This window comes from Psittacula echo (genome assembly GCF_963264785.1).
Source record: "Psittacula echo genome assembly, chromosome: 4".
NCBI classification, from domain to species: domain Eukaryota; kingdom Metazoa; phylum Chordata; class Aves; order Psittaciformes; family Psittacidae; genus Psittacula; species Psittacula echo.
In genome coordinates this window covers 83,853,615-83,871,137 of record NC_137738.1, presented here as the reverse complement: position 1 = coordinate 83,871,137, position 17,523 = coordinate 83,853,615, and positions in this window count along the sequence as shown.

The following is a 17,523-nucleotide window of genomic DNA, read 5'->3' as shown; positions in this document are numbered from 1 at the left end:
CATTTACATCTCCTACAGTCTAACGTTGCACTTTCAGCAGGAACATAGGCCCAGAAAATGGCATTGCCTTTACATTAGTTTGCACCTGAAGTCTTTTAAAGTCTTGTGTGATAAGGAGACTATAAAAAATTGCCTCTAATCTGTATAATCAATGAACTTTTTTTGGCTTCTATAAACTAGCAAGTGTTCCCTTCTTGTTGCACGAGCTGTAAAAGCTCGTTTGACATCAAGGTGCTTTAATAAATTCCCATTGACCACAAAGGATGGCGTTAATGTGATCACATACTGACAAATGTTGAAAAGATTCTTTAAAAACACACAGGCTTTTATAGCTGGGGAGGATAAATTAAAATGTAGAAGTACTTTTTTCTGGAACCACACACACGGAAATAGGACTTGATGGCAGTCACAGGTCCGCCTGCATTTCTAGCAACAAAGAAATAAATACAGGTGAATAACATAATCCCCACTGCTGTTTAAAGATGGGAAAGTACAGTTAATGAAGAAATGGTGGGGGTTTTTTTCCAGAAAAGGAAAGGTATTCCAAAGAGCTGACAAATAATTTTGCATAGCTAATAGTACTCCTGTCAATGCAGGACATGGTATTGTTTCTATGTTTAAACAGTAATAAGAGATTGTGTGTACGTATCCTGATACTGTCAATTGCATTCCTGTTCTGTGACAAGACAACGAGAGATTCAAGAAGTTGCAATACTCAAAACACATCTCCTTTTACACTGCAGGGTTGGAAACACCAAGTGGCTGCTGCCGCTAGCTTGTCCTCTGTGTCCCTTTGGAAAGCCAGCTGCTGCTTTCAGAGCCAGTTTAAAACTAACAATTATTCCTGGCAGCTCAACATGTATGAAAGCAAAGGTGTGAGCAGGGACACGTACCATCACCAAGAACACTGGTTACAGTGAGAAAACCTAGATGACCCGTCAACAAGCCCTGCAGAAGCTGGTAATGGGAACTCAAGCCAAAAGGTGAATTTGGAACTATAGAAGAAAAATCCTCTCCACATTTTTTGACGTTCTGGAAAGGAAGGAAGGAGTGCTCCCAAAGCCCCAAAGTTTGGAGTAACTTTGATATCAAATGATACCACTGAATAATTGGATAAGGGTCTCCCAGGCTGCAGGTTCTCCCTCCTTCCTCAGCTCAGGCCAAATTCTTCTACACGAAGTTATGAGCTTTGAATCCCTTATTCCTTAGATGCCTGACTTAAAATAAGCCTAGTTTGCAGAGGAGTTCAGGACTTGCATGTGCTGTAGAAGGCAACAGGAACATTTAAAGTACCATCCCGCATCACTTTACAGCAGTCTCCTGGTAGAGCAAATGTACTTCTTGGACTGAATAATCAGACTCTGATTTTCTGTTTGCAGGATGGCAGCACTGCCCTTCCCTGTGTTTCAGGGATGTTCAACAAGCACTTTGTTCTGTGAAGTCTTGGAGCTTTTTTTTATAGCATTTCCCATGCATCACATTCAGCGTTCATATCAGGAGGAAATGTGTGATTCTGTCCTTGTAACCAGGCTCATTTAACATACAGCCAGTTAGGTATGGGAAGGCCTTCTGTGTGAGCACAAGTGTTCCTAAGCGACCTCAGAAAAACATGCAAAGGGAGGCTGAAATGGGATCCCTCGCATCCTTTCCCAGTTGCGTTGCCAGACTCTGTGCTTTGCTGTGCCGCAATCTCCTCTTCATCTTCCAATTTCCCCCAGCCTGTGCACCATTTGGGTCCCCCACCTCTCTGCCAGGGTTCATTTTGCCTGCTCCAAGCCTCCTTTTCCAAGCTATCTATCTCCTCCTTTTGCACGTCTAAAATGCTCTGAATGCCGTTCACCCAACGTCCACGTAGCCTGGAAACAAACAGGTAAAAAAAGAAATAAAAATCCATGCTTTTGACTCTGAGCATCTGGATTTAGAGCTGCTTTGGCCTGAAGGAGATAGGAATTGCAGTTCTAGGGAAGTCCTGCTCTGGGTCCTGGAGCATGTCCCATGCTCACGAACTCACCAGAGAACAGAGCCTGCAAGCGCTGGCTGGCCTCTGGCTGAGCTACAGCTGGCTTGTTTTCTCTCCAAAGCCTTATGAATTGGCCCAATGGAGACGGAATTTTTACTGAGATCAGAAAAGCCCATCTCAGGAGTAAGGTTATTTTTTTTGTCCAGTTCCAAGTCCCACAGCTTTTCGAAGAAGATTGCCAGAGTCTGGGGAGGGGAGTGTGGGGGTTTGCTTGTCTTAAACCTGGCTATGATTAGGTTAAGGATAAAGTTCGTTCTCAGAAATGTGGAGCAGTTGTGAGTGAACACTCTGAAGAAAACCCAGTCTTCAACACACACCTGGCAAGGAAAGCTTTGGCATAAATATTTGCTGATTAGGCAAAGGTACATGGAAATAAACCCAGAATCCAGACAGGAAGATGCCCTGGGCAGTCATAACCACAGGTTCCACTACCAGTCATGTACATAACTGCCATCTTTCTCTCCCTCAGCCTTGAACTCTGAGAAAAGAGGGTCTCAAGGAATCTGTGTGGTTTGGGCCAGATTTGGCTCAGTCTCTGTTTTTAACTGGGTGTCTTCAGTGAATCCATTTTATGGCTGCACGTATCTCAGATTCTGCTTTCTGTATAATGAAGTTTGGCTGCTTGAGCCAAACCTAGTAATGTGCCAAGACAGCTTGGCTATACAAATGAGGTTATAAAGGTTTAACTGAACTAAAGTGCTGAAACAGAGAGTAGCTAAGTCATGTAGAGCATATCTAAGTGCTTTTCTTCCTTGTGTAAGTAAATACTGTATTTTGTTCACAGAGTATTAATTTCTAACAGCCGTTCCTGAGTATACCTTCATCATCCAGCACCCATGGGTCCCTAAAGTGCTCATAATCAGCCCTGCCACCCAGGTGAGGTCAATGTTGCTATTGCAAAACTGGCTGGTTGATGTTACTAACTTCTGCCTGGAAGAAGTTTGATAGTTTGATTATAAAAGGCATTCAAACCATGAGACAATGCTGGGGGAAGAATATGGCCTTTAATTGAAGGGAAAAAAGATTTCTATCATTAAGCAAACCCTGCAGCACACTGTTCATACAGCATACCAGTATTTGGTGTTCAGCAACAGCCATTTAGGACATACATTCAGGCTCATGGGGCTCCTTTTTAGGCTAAGACAAGCGACCTGCCAGGGCAGCTGGAGTTTGTGGTTTTATGCTGTGCGAGTCGGCTGCAAGAGGCAGGGCTGTTAAGACCCCAGTGCTCTGCCAAGTCTCATGTCCTTTTCTTTCCTGGATCAGAGAGGCCCTTTTACACCACCTGCCATCTAAGTGACTGTGCTGAGTTTGCACAGGAGCAGAGCCAAGGAGCAGCTTCAGACAGACAATGGAGGTCTTGGTCAGGAGGCAGCAAGTATGAGCCAAGAGGTTTGCCCAGTGTTAGTAAGGATTCGTTCACAACAGCAGTGGCTCAGCCAGCACCTTGGATTAAACCCCAAAATCTGGGCCCAGCTGACACACGCAGTGTGGATGCTGTCCTACAGGTTGCTTGACACGAGCCTCCCCTTGCGCATATCCACTCCTGCTGTGCTTGGCTGCCACAGTGCTGAGGGGCTCCCTCCCTCCTCTCCTCTGCCATGGGAAATTTGCCTTTGAGCCACTCTGAAGCCGTTGCTGACCAGGCTGCAGGGATGAGCACCGGGACACCAGGTATTTTCCCTGTGCAAATGAACTCAAACTTGCCTGTCCCTTCAGCAGCCACCACAGTCACCAGTGGGTGACATCCCATCTCTGCAAGCTCATCTTTCTCTGGAGGCAGGAGCCTGCGGCTGGACACCCCATGTGGTCCTATGTCCGTTCCCTGGGCCCCTGCAACGATGTGGTCTACCTGGGGTTTTTGAAACGTGTCACACCAAATTCTTATGTGGGTGAAGCTCACACATGGAGCTACCCAGAAGGACTGGAAAAGATATTACAGTTTATAAGACAAGGGGTTAGAGTTGTAAAAGGGGTATTTGTTATATGGCAGCAAGCACTGTCAGTGACTGCAGCAGTGCACCTCATTGCATTCGCCCGTGGGAATCCAGACAGGGTGCACCTCACATATCCACACCAGGGTACACTGACATACGGTACTGCACGTGTGTTTGGGTGTAACGACTGGTGGTTTTTTTCTTTCCCTTCTTCTATATTTTTCCACGTTAAACTGCAAATGCAGAAGGCACATACCGGTTTTCTTTGCAGTGAAAAAGTCAACCCTGAATCTCGAAGCTTCAAACCCGAGTTGTCTTGCCTGCACAGCTTTTGTAATGCAGTGGCTGCTCTAAGGTAGTGAAGGCACATTAAGAAGGCACTTTCTGTAGGGCAGATATTCCCCAAAGGGTCGTGCACAGAGTGCTGGCAGCCAGGGCTGTGAGATGCTCTCTCTTTCCTGCCCTATGCGGATAATCCCCCTTTGCCTCCAGAAAACCCCAGTTGGTTTGCTTCCAGTGGTGAGAGCTGTCATCTTTTCTTCCCTGCATGGTGTGGGGCAGTGGACGTGTGAAACAAGACTGGAAGGGACCTCTGCAGTGAACCCCTAACTCCAGTAGCAGTGCTCATAGCCTTTTATGAGGAAATAACATTGTGGATAGATGATGGCAGAGCGGTGGATGTGGTCTACCTTGACTTCAGCAAAGCATTTGACACAGTCTCCCACAGCATCCTCATAGCTAAATTGAGGAAGTGTGGCCCGGATGATCAGGTAGTGAGGTGGACTGCGAACTGGCTGAAGGAGAGAAGCCAGAGAGTTGTAGTCTATGGGGCGGAGTCCAGTTGGAGGCCTGTATCTAGTGGAGTGCCTCAAGGGTCAGTATTGGGACCAGTATTATTTAATATATTCATCAATGATTTAGATGAGGGAATTGAGTGTACTGTCAGCAAGTTTGCTGATGACACTAAGCTGGGAGGAGTGGCTGACACGCCAGAAGGCTGTGCTGCCATCCAGCGAGACCTGGACAGGCTGGAGAGTTGGGCAGGGAATAACTTGATGAAATATAACAAGGGAAAGTGTAGAGTCCTGCATCTGGGCAGGAACAACCCCAGGTTCCAATATAGGTTGGGGAACGACCTGTTAGAGAGTAGTGTAGGGGAGAGGGACCTGGGGGTCCTAGTGGACGGCAGGATGACCATGAGCCAGCACTGTGCCCTTGTGGCCAAGAAGGCCAATGGCATCCTGGGGTGTATTAGAAGGGGGGTGGTCAGTAGGTCGAGAGAGGTCCTCCTTCCCCTCTACTCTGCCCTGGTGAGACCGCATCTGGAATATTGTGTCCAGTTCTGGGCCCCGCAGTTCAAGAAGGACAGGGACCTGCTGGAGAGAGTCCAGCGCAGGGCGACTAAGATGATTAAGGGAGTGGAGCATCTCCCTTATGAGGAAAGGCTGAGGGAGCTGGGTCTCTATAGTTTGGAGAAGAGGAGACTGAGGGGTGACCTTATTAGTGTATATAAATATATAAAGGGGGAGTGTCATGAGGATGGAGCCAGGCTCTTCTCAATGGCAAACAATGATAGGACAAGGGGTAATGGGTATAAACTGGAACACAAGAGGTTCCACTTAAACTTGAGAAGAAACTTCTTCTCAGTGAGGGTGACAGAACACTGGAACAGGCTGCCCAGGGGGGTTGTGGAGTCTCCTTCTCTGGAGACATTCAAAACCCGCCTGGACACATTCCTGTGTAACCTTATCTAGGTGTTCCTGCTCTGGCAGGGGGATTGGACTAGATGATCTTTTGAGGTCCCTTCCAATCTCTAACATACTGTGATACTGTGTGCTGGTAAAGGGGTAAATAAGAAGGATAAGTCTGAATAGTCGAGGCAGCGACTGTAACATCAAAAGGCAAAGGGCTCAAAGGAGAGAAAATCAGGCTATAAAGAAAATGGATGCGCTGCCAGTTCTTGCGGATGCCCTGCGGAAATCTGTCGCTCCCTCTGGTTTTGCCAAGGCAGGGAAAACGAAGCCGGTGCTCTCTGGCGATGCTCCGGCAGCAGCCCAGCGCTAGCATTTACCACCATCTCGTGGGGAACTAGGAGATAACAGCCCAGCGCCGTTCCCACTCACCAGTCGCAAGGGGAAGGCCAATGAGTCGATCCTCACGCCTTGCAGCTGTCCCTGGACACTCGCGGCACAAAGGAGGTGCCGGGAACTCACTGAACAGGGTTGACCAAGGCTGCGGGAAGCGTCACCGGGTTCATTCCCTGGAGATCGCAGGAGACGCGCAATATGTGCGCAGCCTGGAGGGAGTCCATGCGACAGACCTGCACTCCCCTACTGCACTCACAAAACCTGAGTAAGAGACCTGCCTCCCGAGGAGCCCTCAGTCCTGAGCGGTGGTGCAAGAGGCTTCTCCTCTTCTCCTCCAACACTGACGTAACACTGACATAACACCTTTGGAGGGTGGGAAAGAAAACAACCTCCCTGCTCCTTTTCCTGTGGGATGGTAAAATACATGAAACCAGCGATGGCAGCGAGTTAGGTTCACAGTGAAAGAAATGATGGAGATCAGTTTAGAAAGCAGAATTTCATGGGAGGGCAGAGGAGGAAGACGGCTGCCAAAACCATGGGGAAGATTTATGATTTCCTACTGAAAATATGTGAAGCAATTTTGAGCTTTGCTTTAGCTGCTTTCAGAAACCTGTGGCACAGTTAACAGGCCTTAATGCACCTCTAACTTCTGCATCTGAGAATCCCCCCAGCCTGATAATAAATCAGAAATGCTCTTGGGTGTGTGTGGTGTGGGCATTAATGAGCTGTGATCTGAACCAGACAGAAAGGAGCTGAGGATTAAGGCAATGCAAACCCAGTGATGCTTACTGAGTGCCTTCAGAAAGCAAATCTAAACAAATGCCCATCTCATGAGCTGGCTGGTTTACATCTTTACCCCAGACAGAGCTGGACCTCATTTTCAATGCGTTGATTAAGCTGTGGCATACAGGAATTAGTTACTTTTTGCTTTCCCCTCCATCTCTTATTTTGCAACAAAACCAGGGAGAAGAAGAGACATCCCTGTGCTCTGACTTGCATCTCCTCTAGAGAAAAACAAAGACTTTCTCCTCCCGTTTTTGAAGGATCCCTAGTGTAGATTGTTTTGCCTGTGGATCCCATGCCAAGCTCCCTTTATTCCTCCACTCAGTTCTTGGCTGTCCTGGCTACAAAGAGGGCATCTGATTTAAATTTGTGGGTGGTGATCAGCAGGCCCATGAGCTACAGCTAAGCAGACAAAGCATTTAGCATCACACTCACATAACTTGAGACATCCCCAATATACACAGCTAAAGCTGATCTGGACTTCTTTATGGGAGACAGAGGTGCCCATACCTTTTACTTCTCTATACTGCCACTCAGAAGATAAATACATGTCCAGTATTCCTTTCATCTGAACAAATTTAGACATCGATTCCAGGATGAGAGGAGGCAGCACCCGGCCTGATTCATCATATTGACTCTACGTCCCCCAGCAATGAGGAGAGCGCAACCTGAGCAGCTCAGGTGCAGATGTCCATGCTGGTGGTTGCCCACATTGAGCCAGGCGGATGCTGGCCCCTGTTCCTCTGCCTCCACTGGGGCAGATGGGACATCTCAGTGCCTGCAGTCCAGGGGAAAGGGCTGTAGGCTGTGCCGCCACCCTGAGCAGAGGGGTCACCTCCCGCTGTCCTCGGCTCCTGGCACGGGGCACAGAGGCTGACGTGGAGATGCCACCCTCACAGGGCTGCTAAAATGGTAGCTGAGCTGCCAAAGCATCGCACCTCCACACACAGGGTACCCCATCCTCCTCTCTTTTAGGGGATGGGTCTAGGGAGACATCTGCCCTCTCACAGTGTCTGCTTTCTCTGCCTCCTTGTTTTCTTGATACCCGGCTGATACAGAGCTACTCACGTTGTACTTTGGAGAAGCTGAGTTATATTTAGCAGTGTTCCCATACAAAAGATTGGTCTAGTTAGGCAATGTTTGAGGCACTGCATCTAATGAAGTACACAGCTAAATGCCACGCTCTGATCCAGAAGTTTCTATTGCCCGAGCAAATGGGAAGCCCAGGAAGCGCAATTATGTGCCTACTTTCAGAAGGAAAAATCTAAACCATGGTTAGATCTAGTTCTACCTTACTTTGGAAACTACTAAAAGGTATTTCAGGGCAGTCCGTGGTGCACTTGGAGGATGATCAAAACTTACTACCATTACCCAAGCTGAAAGCTCATCATAGCAAGATGGCTGGGGCCATGGCCTCTGTGCGATGTTCAGCTGTGGCACATCATTCCCACTGGGTTCAGAGTAAATTGCTCCTCTCCAATTTTCAACAGACTTGCAGTAAACCTTTGAGTCCCTGGACTGTCACAAGTTTGATTTCTCCTCTCAGGCAAGATCACTTTCTCTGTGGCGTTAATGATATAAGCATTCCTGTTGTTTAACTTTCCACGCAGTGATGCATGATGAGAGCAAGGCTGTATTATATTACACTATAATAGTGTTTTCAAACTGATATAATGAAATACCTGCAGCAGAGCCAGCATGTCCAAGGCATCCTGGTGTGTATTCAACAACATACGCAGCTGTGCATATTTCTATCTATCCGTGCAGCCTATGGTCAAAGAAAACTGAAAAGAAGAAAATGGAGGAATTTTTCTAGCCTTGCATTAGAGGACTGGGTGCTGTGATAGAGCCAGGGTTATTTGCAGAGCACCATGGGGCCTGTGAACCGTGTGAAGGACAGACAAACCAGAACCGCCTCTCTAGAAATGGGCAATCATTGTAATTTTGATCCTCACCAGCACACTCACTGCAACCTCCCACCTCCCTCACCTCCACAGTGTACCCCTTACCTTCAGGATCTAACATATGCTTTTACTGCTCACAGAGAACATAACTTACATTGCAAACAGCTAGGTTTATATTTAGTCATCACTAAAAGCTGGGGGAAGCAAATAAAAGCCACTATTGGCTCTGAGAAGCTCTCTGTTCTGCAGGCAGTCAGAGGGGATGACCTTGAGAGCTCCTCCACTGCTGGCTGCTGCAGTAATCACTGCTGCTGAGAAAATGAGCCTGAACAGGATGAATTCAGCACATGATTTCAATGCATCTTTCTGCACATGGTTTTTTTTCTTCTTTTTTTTTTCTTTTTTTTTTTTTTTTCTGGAAAAGTCTCCCATATTCTCAACTTCCAACTTCATTTCTCTGTTGCTCAGTTGCCCTAGAGGTTTCTATCCCACTCACTTCATGCTGTCTTCCCTCTCATTTTCCCTTCCTTCTGGTTTCTAGATCACTGCTTTCTTAGCCAGACACACTGTGTATTTCTTTGTGAGCAGTTTTCTTTTATCCTTGCTATTCTGTTACTTTATCTTGCTCGTTCCCTCTGTCTTTTATCTCTCTTCACTCTCTTCCCCATCTGTTTTTGCACTGTGCTTTTTGTATCCTGGCTTACATCTTGTTACTTGGACTGGCTCTTTATGAGCATGTAAAGCTCACTGCATTTCTTTGACCTTTTCTAGTACAGTCTCACCATCACTTACACTACATTGACTTCATTGATTTCAGGGGTACTAGGAAGAAAAAGAGGATAATTCATTTTGGAAGAGATATGAACTCAGATATTACAAAGTGGCAAAATGAGGAAAAGTATGCTTACAATAATCCTTAAACTAGATGTTCCTGTGTTGCAAAGGGAAAACTCTGCCAGATGTATGGATTTGCCAGAACCCTGGAGCAGCAGGAGACCTGCTGGCATGACTGCAATGTTCAGGCTTCTTTCCAGAGCCAAGCAAATACAGGATCACATCACCTGCATGACTTCCAGAATCCTTATGGAAAAGCAAATTATTCCTCCACTAGCCACAGTCCCACATTAGACACTAGAAGTGATATTTGGGACTACAGATGTCTGGAAAAACTCATCTTATACAACCTGCCTTTGTGTTGCCTTTTTCCCCCATGGCCAATGACAGAGCATTTCTTTTTCCCCGCGTTATCTGTCTCTGGGCTATGAAACAGAACGAACATCTGTCCCTTTGTCCAAAGAATCTGCTGATGCAGTTTGTTAAAGACAGAGAAGCGCCAAGATTAGGAAGACAATTTCTATTTATGAAAACTGCACTACCAGTCCAGTCCCTAGCGCAAGGCAGTTACACAGCACAGCAGCATCTTACATCACCTTAGTTTATTCCCTGGCTTGTACTTGGTTCAGCAGGATGGCAGCTTAATTGCCAGACTGTGCAAAAGAAAATGTGTGAGCAAAATTAAAGGACCAGACCTCATAACAATGAGTATCTGAGCAGGTTGTCAGTTATTTCAGTCACCCTTCTGGTGACTGAGCTTGCAGGGCTGGTAATGCTGCTACCAGCAGGACTGCAAATAGGGTAAGGCTTCCTAACAGCTGCTTATTAGTATGCATTCATAAAATGTTGTGTCTAATCCATCCTTATTTAGTCACAGTGATTTAATATCTGAAACATGCTCGTCCTCTATAATTCCGATTAGATACATTCAAAACTCTTTATGTCATCCAAAGCCTTTCCAAAGTCCCCAGGCCACCAGGATAAACATATCCCCTCACTGTTGCTGCAGCATACGGCCGTTCTTTTTCATCTTCAGCTGAAGAACAATTTTCAAGCGCTCAAATGCTCTCTCCAGCACAGTGATTTAAAAATCAAAATAAAACCAAAAGCAAAAGAACATAAACTGGCAGGCAGGCCCTGTAAGGCTGACTTTGCAAAGCCAACCTGCTTAATGGCCTGTGGTGCCCAGCTCAGCCCAATGGATGCTGGCTGTGCTGTGGATCTCCATCAGCCTCTGAACACTGCAAATGCAGAGCACAACCCTCCCCAGTGGTGACAGGAACTAGCAGGGATCACACTCTGCATGTCATATTGCTACTAACACGCAATCTGAATTGCTGTCAACACTGAAATTGCTGTAAAGCTGCAATTGCTCTGTGACAGGCTAAAAGGACTTGAGGAAGCAGATACAATGTAGAAATATATTTAATCATGTCTTTTTAAATTCCATGGTATTACAAATTTCTCAAAATAGCTGCACTAAAAGTTGTCTTGACAACATTCTCAGTGAAAATGCAGTAATATAATCTATTTTACTTAAAGCATATTATAATGGCAATATGAATATACCATCCCTTAAATAGAATTGCTAGCTCTTTCACAGAAATAAATTGCCCCTTTGCACTTTACAATGGATACATTTTTCATAGCAGGAATGTTTAAGTGTTAATTTTCCTAATGAACCCAGACAGTGGCATGGCTTTCCCATGCTGCCCCGGAGACACAGTACTGACTTACATTTTGCTATACAGAGCTGTTAGGATTGTATGTCACTCCTGCCACCCAGCAGCCTAGGTCACTAGGGGCTGTCCTTGGCCAAGTGTCTCGTTGAAGGTAATGTTTTCTCCTGTTTGCCTTTTCTTAGGGGCAAAATATGCCAAGATTTGCACAGAGACTTCATTTAGGCAGCAAAGGTTCTCAAGTTAAAAATCAGGCTTGGCACTCAGTGATATAGTTCAAAATCCACCTTCATGACTCTGAACAGGGCAGTTAGTCTCATTTCCCTTCTCTTGCTTCCCTCATCATGGAGCCGAGCGCTTACATACTGAAAGGTTGAGATGGGAAGGGACTGCAGGAGATCATCTCATCCAAGCCCAGGGTCACCTACCACAGGTTTGCCAGGACACTGTACAGTTGGGTTTTTAATATCTCCAAGGCAGGTTCATAGGGTGCTAGGGCTTAGTGTACCTCTTTGGTGGCAATTCCTGTGCTGAGTTACTGAGTTCCTTGGTGAGTCCCTGCATGCAGGCCAAGTCAACAGACTCCTTGTTCTTTGCCATGCTCCTGTGACAGGAAGCCGCCAACATCTGGGTCTGGCTGCAGGAGAAGGTATAAGGCAGAAAAAGTAGAAAACATAGACTGATGTGGGAAAAATAAGGGTGGAGAGAGGTGAGAGAAGGGATCCCACCTACTGAAGCAAGGAAACAGGTTTGATGTATGTTAGGGATCCCAGAGCAGCAGGTAGGAGAGCAAGATCCTGGACTGAGAGGGTGTTGTTAATAGGAGAGAGGTACATGGGGTTGATGTATTAGTGTGGTGAGATAAGATTATATTAAAGAGAAGGTAGGGTTGGAAGTGTGTCTTCTTTAGTGCTTGTATGTGGCCTATCTGAGGTCTACTTGAAAAAAAGCCATATTTTCTCTTCTCCTTGGTCTTCCTCTGAAGCCTACACGGGCCAGAATGACAGGGTCCCAACTCAGGCTCTTTTTGTGTTGCCTGGCTTTTTCTCCATGGGATCTGTTGGAGCTTTTTAATAAGCTTTGTGCTCTTAGATGTTTCAGCTGCAATGATTTTTATCATGCTTATGTCAGGCAGGAATGTATCAGGCTTATATCAGGCCTGACAGTATATCAGCCTTTCAACTGCCAGCTGTTTGATCAGGTGCACAGAGGTAGCAGGGAGAATTCAAAAACTATACAATGCCTATTGTTTTCCTATCTCCCAACTCCTCTTGCTCCCCATCTTTGCTTCTAAAAGCCAGGGTTTTCAAACAGCCTTTTGATCTGATTTTCACTGACTGTCAAGTTAACCAGTTCCTGGCTTGCATACAAATGGCACTCACCCTTCCTTGCTTACTCAGTTCATTAAACTTCAGGGTCTAATTCGCTGCTGGTGGGAAACTACTGCTGCCAGGTAGGTTTATAATGCCACTGTGCTATTTCTGTGAAGTTCCATATCTGCTTTCCAAAGCAACATGTAAATCCAAATCTAGTATTAACTTCCTAATCAGTGAATTGCATCAAGAAAATGATCTCTCAATCATTTTGACATGACATAAAAAATGTCTCAAGAAAGCCAAAGCATTGGTCATGATGAGACAATGAGAAAGAGTGGACAGATAAACACCATGGCCTTGATGATTTAAAAGCTGCATGAATGTGAGAAGTCTGTATGTGATTACTTCAAAGAAATCCATTCCTCTCATCTTCTCTCTCCTTTGCTTGGCCTATAGCAAGGGAGAAAATTCATCCCTGCTGTAAGCCAACTGAAGTCATTCTGATCTCGCTGATTTTAATGCTTACTGCTGTGCTTTTTGTATTTTTATAAAGAAATAACATAAAAAAAGGAGAAAAATTAGGGAAAGTTACAATAACAAGTGAGATATCAAGCAAAGATTAAAGCAAGAAACAAAACCTTACAGCTCAGCATGGGGTCAAACACACAGAAAAACAGCATTTTATCTTTAACTCTCCTCTTCCCTCTTTGTGTATACAGTGTCCTGTTAGACTGTCATCAGCTTGCCATCTCACATAGGCCAGACACAGTTTGCATCTTAAAAACTGAAAATTGTGGAAGGATAAAACTTTGCTATTAAATGAGGTGGATATATTTCACATAGATTACATGAATTCCAAGTAACCTTACTGTGTTCATGTAAAATACAGAAGGAGTTGCTGAAGGAGAAAGCAGATACTTCTCTTTGCTGCAAGAAGCTCACTCCATGCCACGGAATGCCATGAGACTCCACACTGGAGCTCATGTGGAAGGGACCCTTGCTTTCCATTCCCACTCTTCGTGAAACAAAGTGGTGTTGCCTAAGTTTGTCACGTCTTTGCATATGTATCTCTGTGTATATATGTACATATGTTTGTAGGTATATACATGTATATCTGCCTGTATCTAGGTGATACTTTGAAATTAATAAACCTATAATCCTGGTCAATCGTCCAAATTTAGGGGCAGTGCAAGAGTAATTTTCAGAATTGTGGCTTCACATAGGCACATCTAAATCTTGTCTATATCTTTGTGTCTGGACCCAAATCTCTGTGCCTTAGTATCCAAGGCTTTTATTCTATATAATAATAGTGCTTTGGAGTACAGCCTGAGATAAAAGTGGATTTTTCTCTCATTCTCCTGACCTTTTCTGTTTAGGGAAGAATAAAATTAAAAGGTTAACTGGCAATGGAAAATCTTAAACAATGGATAACTGCAGTGTTTCAAGGACTCATTCTGTTGATGACTAGAAATAAATAGTATCTTTTGTCTTCCTATGTGGTTATTTTGAATAAGCTAGCATTGCTGTATACTCTTCCAGCTGCAAAGCATCCTCACTACCACTGCATAACGCCCACCCCAACCAGCAGAAAGGGCATGCTGTATGCAGACCTGGGGATATCTGCTGCATGGATTGCAGTGTAATAAAGAGGTATCCACATAAACCTGGGATTTAGAAGCAACCAAGAGTGATAATCCTATGTAGTGATGCTTCAAACCTCATGTATTAAGAAAGATAAATTAGCAACACTGCACTCATGGCTTGGGCACCACTGTAACGGCTATTCAAGGTGTTTGCAGCACAGATCTGCTCTGCACAAGCACAGAGCAGCAGTAAGGGTCAGGTGTAAACAGAGGAGTCCACAGCTCCTGTTACTGACACACCAAACACTTCTGTTTTCTCCCTGGGGTAAAATTCATGTTGTCTGGTTACAGCTGTGTTTGTGAGCTCAGCTAAGGGCATCTGCCCAAATAAATGCATCAAAGCTGAACACAACAAAGCTCCAAATAGGGAAGTTGGTGACAATACATAAATAGTGAAAGTAGCTGTGTGTCCAGTGTGCTGGAGAGGAAGATAGGGTTGTATAAATATGGCACTTGTCTTTGAAGATAAGGTGGCCATCTAGTCATCTAATATACTTGGTTAGGAGTATTCTGCCCTGCTGAGACATTTTAAAGAACACATTGGTGGATGTCAGCTATGGTTCCCATGTGTACCTCAAGAAGCACCCAAATACTGTGCCAGATAATCCTCATAGAAGAGTAGCTTATATAGGGCACGGCAATATTGGTCATGTCAAAAAACATGGCTAAAAATTCCCTTTAAACAGAGCTGCTCCCTGTCTTTCTCAGGCATATTGTTGAACCTCCAGGTAGGTTCAATAGTTTAACATCAATAGTCCTAACATTTTAATTATATTTAACATTTATTAACATTGCTATTTCATAGAATCATTGAGCTTCTGAGGTTCAAAGGGACCTCTGGAGTTTATCTGCTCCAACTGCCTGTTCAAGCAGGGTGACATAGATCTGGTTCCCCAGGAGCATGTCCAGCTGGCTTTTGAAGGATGAAGACTCCCTAGCCTCTCTGATCAATCTGTGCCAGTGCTCAGTCACCTTCACAGTAAAAAAGTCCCCTTATGTTCAGATGGCACCTCCTGTGTTTCATAGTTACTAATATTTTAATTTTAATAACCCCCGCAGAAGATTGAAAAAGACATTTTACAGATGGGGATAATGTGGCACAAAAAGAAATAATAATAATTGCTAGTCTAGAGCTATCCAGCAGCCCCAGGTCAGTAATAGTTGTGGTCTCCCAATTCCTTTCTCTCACATGGATTCCTTTTCCTTTAGAACTTGCAGTGTCTCTTCCTTTACCTGCCCGTTTCATCCACCCTCACCAGAAGCAGGAGCAGGCTACGGTTGCTGCTGGTGAGGCAATAAAGAGAACTTTCAGACTTTCCATCCAGCACAGGACTCTCCTCTAGACTGGACAGCAGATGCACAGGGGCACAACCAAGGCCATGCATAAGCTGAACCCTCTCCTAACATGTCCTCTTGATCTCCAGCAAACAGCTGTTTAGGAACTTCCTGAGGTGACAGTTTCATCCAAATCCCTGTGTACCAATGGACATATTTTCCATGAACTCATCTAATCACTTCTTGAACCTACTTGTATTTTCAGCCTCCACAAAATCTTTCACAATATACTCATGAACAACTTTTGCTTGTTTTTAAACTTGCTGTCTGATCATTTTGTTGAGTGCTCTCTACTTCTTGTATTCCAAGAAACAGTGACTAATCATTCCCTTTTTAGCATCTCTTCCATAATCATCATTCCTAGGCCTGTAGTGTGTTCAGACCCAGCATCTCCCTTCTGGTTGCAGAACTATTAGTCTATTTAGTCTTTCCTCACAGTGCTCTTTTCTGTATGTTTCCTGGTTCTCCTACATCTATTCTGTGGTGTGGCAAGTGGAACTAAGCAGAGCACTCAGTAACCCAGGGACAATGTAGATTAGGAGAGCAATATAATGTTGTGTTCAGTTTTTTTCTCAGCTCCTTTCCTCATAACATCTGACATTATTGGCCTTGATGAGAAGAAAGTGCATGAAAGACAAGACTGCATGGTCAGCTAGGCATCACAGATTTGTTCAGGTTGGAAGGGACCCCAGGAGGCCTCTAGCCCAACCTTGTTCTCAAAGCAGGGTCCAGCTATTGGGTCAGACCAGGTTGCTCAGGTGGTTCTTGAAAATCTTCAAGGATTGAAACTGAACAACCTATCTGGCCAATCTGTTCCACTGCTGGGCTCTCATGGGGAGAAGGTTTCTTCTCACACTCAGTGTGAACGTCTCCTGTTTCAACTTATGACATTGTTTTCATCCTCCTACCCACCAGGCACCACTGTGAAAAGCCCAGCTCCATCTCCTTGACATCCTCCCTCTAGGTGCTAGGGACTGCTGTTAGGTCCCTCTGAAGCTATCTCTTGTGCAGACTGAACAAGCCCAGCTGCCTCAGCCTCTCCTCATAGGTTATGAACTGCCTGACCATTTTGGCAACCTGCATGGAACCTGCTTCAATTTATCTGTGTGTTTCAAGTGGAGGTCTGGAGGCAAAGCTGGACATCCTAATCTACATGAGGTCTAATGAGTGCAAAGTCAAGGGGAATAAGCACAGGCCCCAGGACAGGCCCCTGTGGTACCCCACTAATTACTGACCTCCAGGAAGAGAACAAACCATCAGCCATTACTGAAGGTTTAGGAAAACTTTGTAAGCAGAGATTGGCCAATCTACTTCTGAGACTGATCAAGACTGGTTCATGAAGATCTGGTTATGCTAGTCTTGATCATTATTACCAGTGGAGGAATTGGCTGGAGAAATTTTCACCTTTGGCTTCCCTTATATTCAGTGGAGAGACAGAGCAAGAGCATTACCAAAGGATAACCCATTCTACCCACTCTAATATAGATTTTTAAGACAGATGGGATAAATCACTCTGGGCTATCTGTCTTCACAGAGAAAGGAGCTTAAACATCTCATTTAGTATTAAACATCCAACCTGCATGTGGCTCAGGTCAGTGAGAAGAACCGTACACCCGCCACCTTTTTATTTTAATTCCCTACCTGTAAAATGAGGATGCTAATGCTTCCTTGTTCCTCCTATCTTTTTGAACTGTGTGTAATTACTAAGTTAGGCTGAAAGGCATCTTGCGTGGTGTCTAGAATAACAACATGCTACCAGTATTACTGATGAGGGGATGGAAGATGGAGCTCCTAGAGAAAATCAATTTTGATCATTTGCTCGCAGCCTAAGAAACTCATGTAGAAGAGACATGAAGGGAAAATACAGTGGTGAACTTTCACAATTTCTCATTCTCTCAACCTTTTGAACTGCTGCCAACTTCACATCTAAACTGGCATTTTTCTTATTTTGCTGGTTTTAACAGGGGATAATTATAGCTCATTTT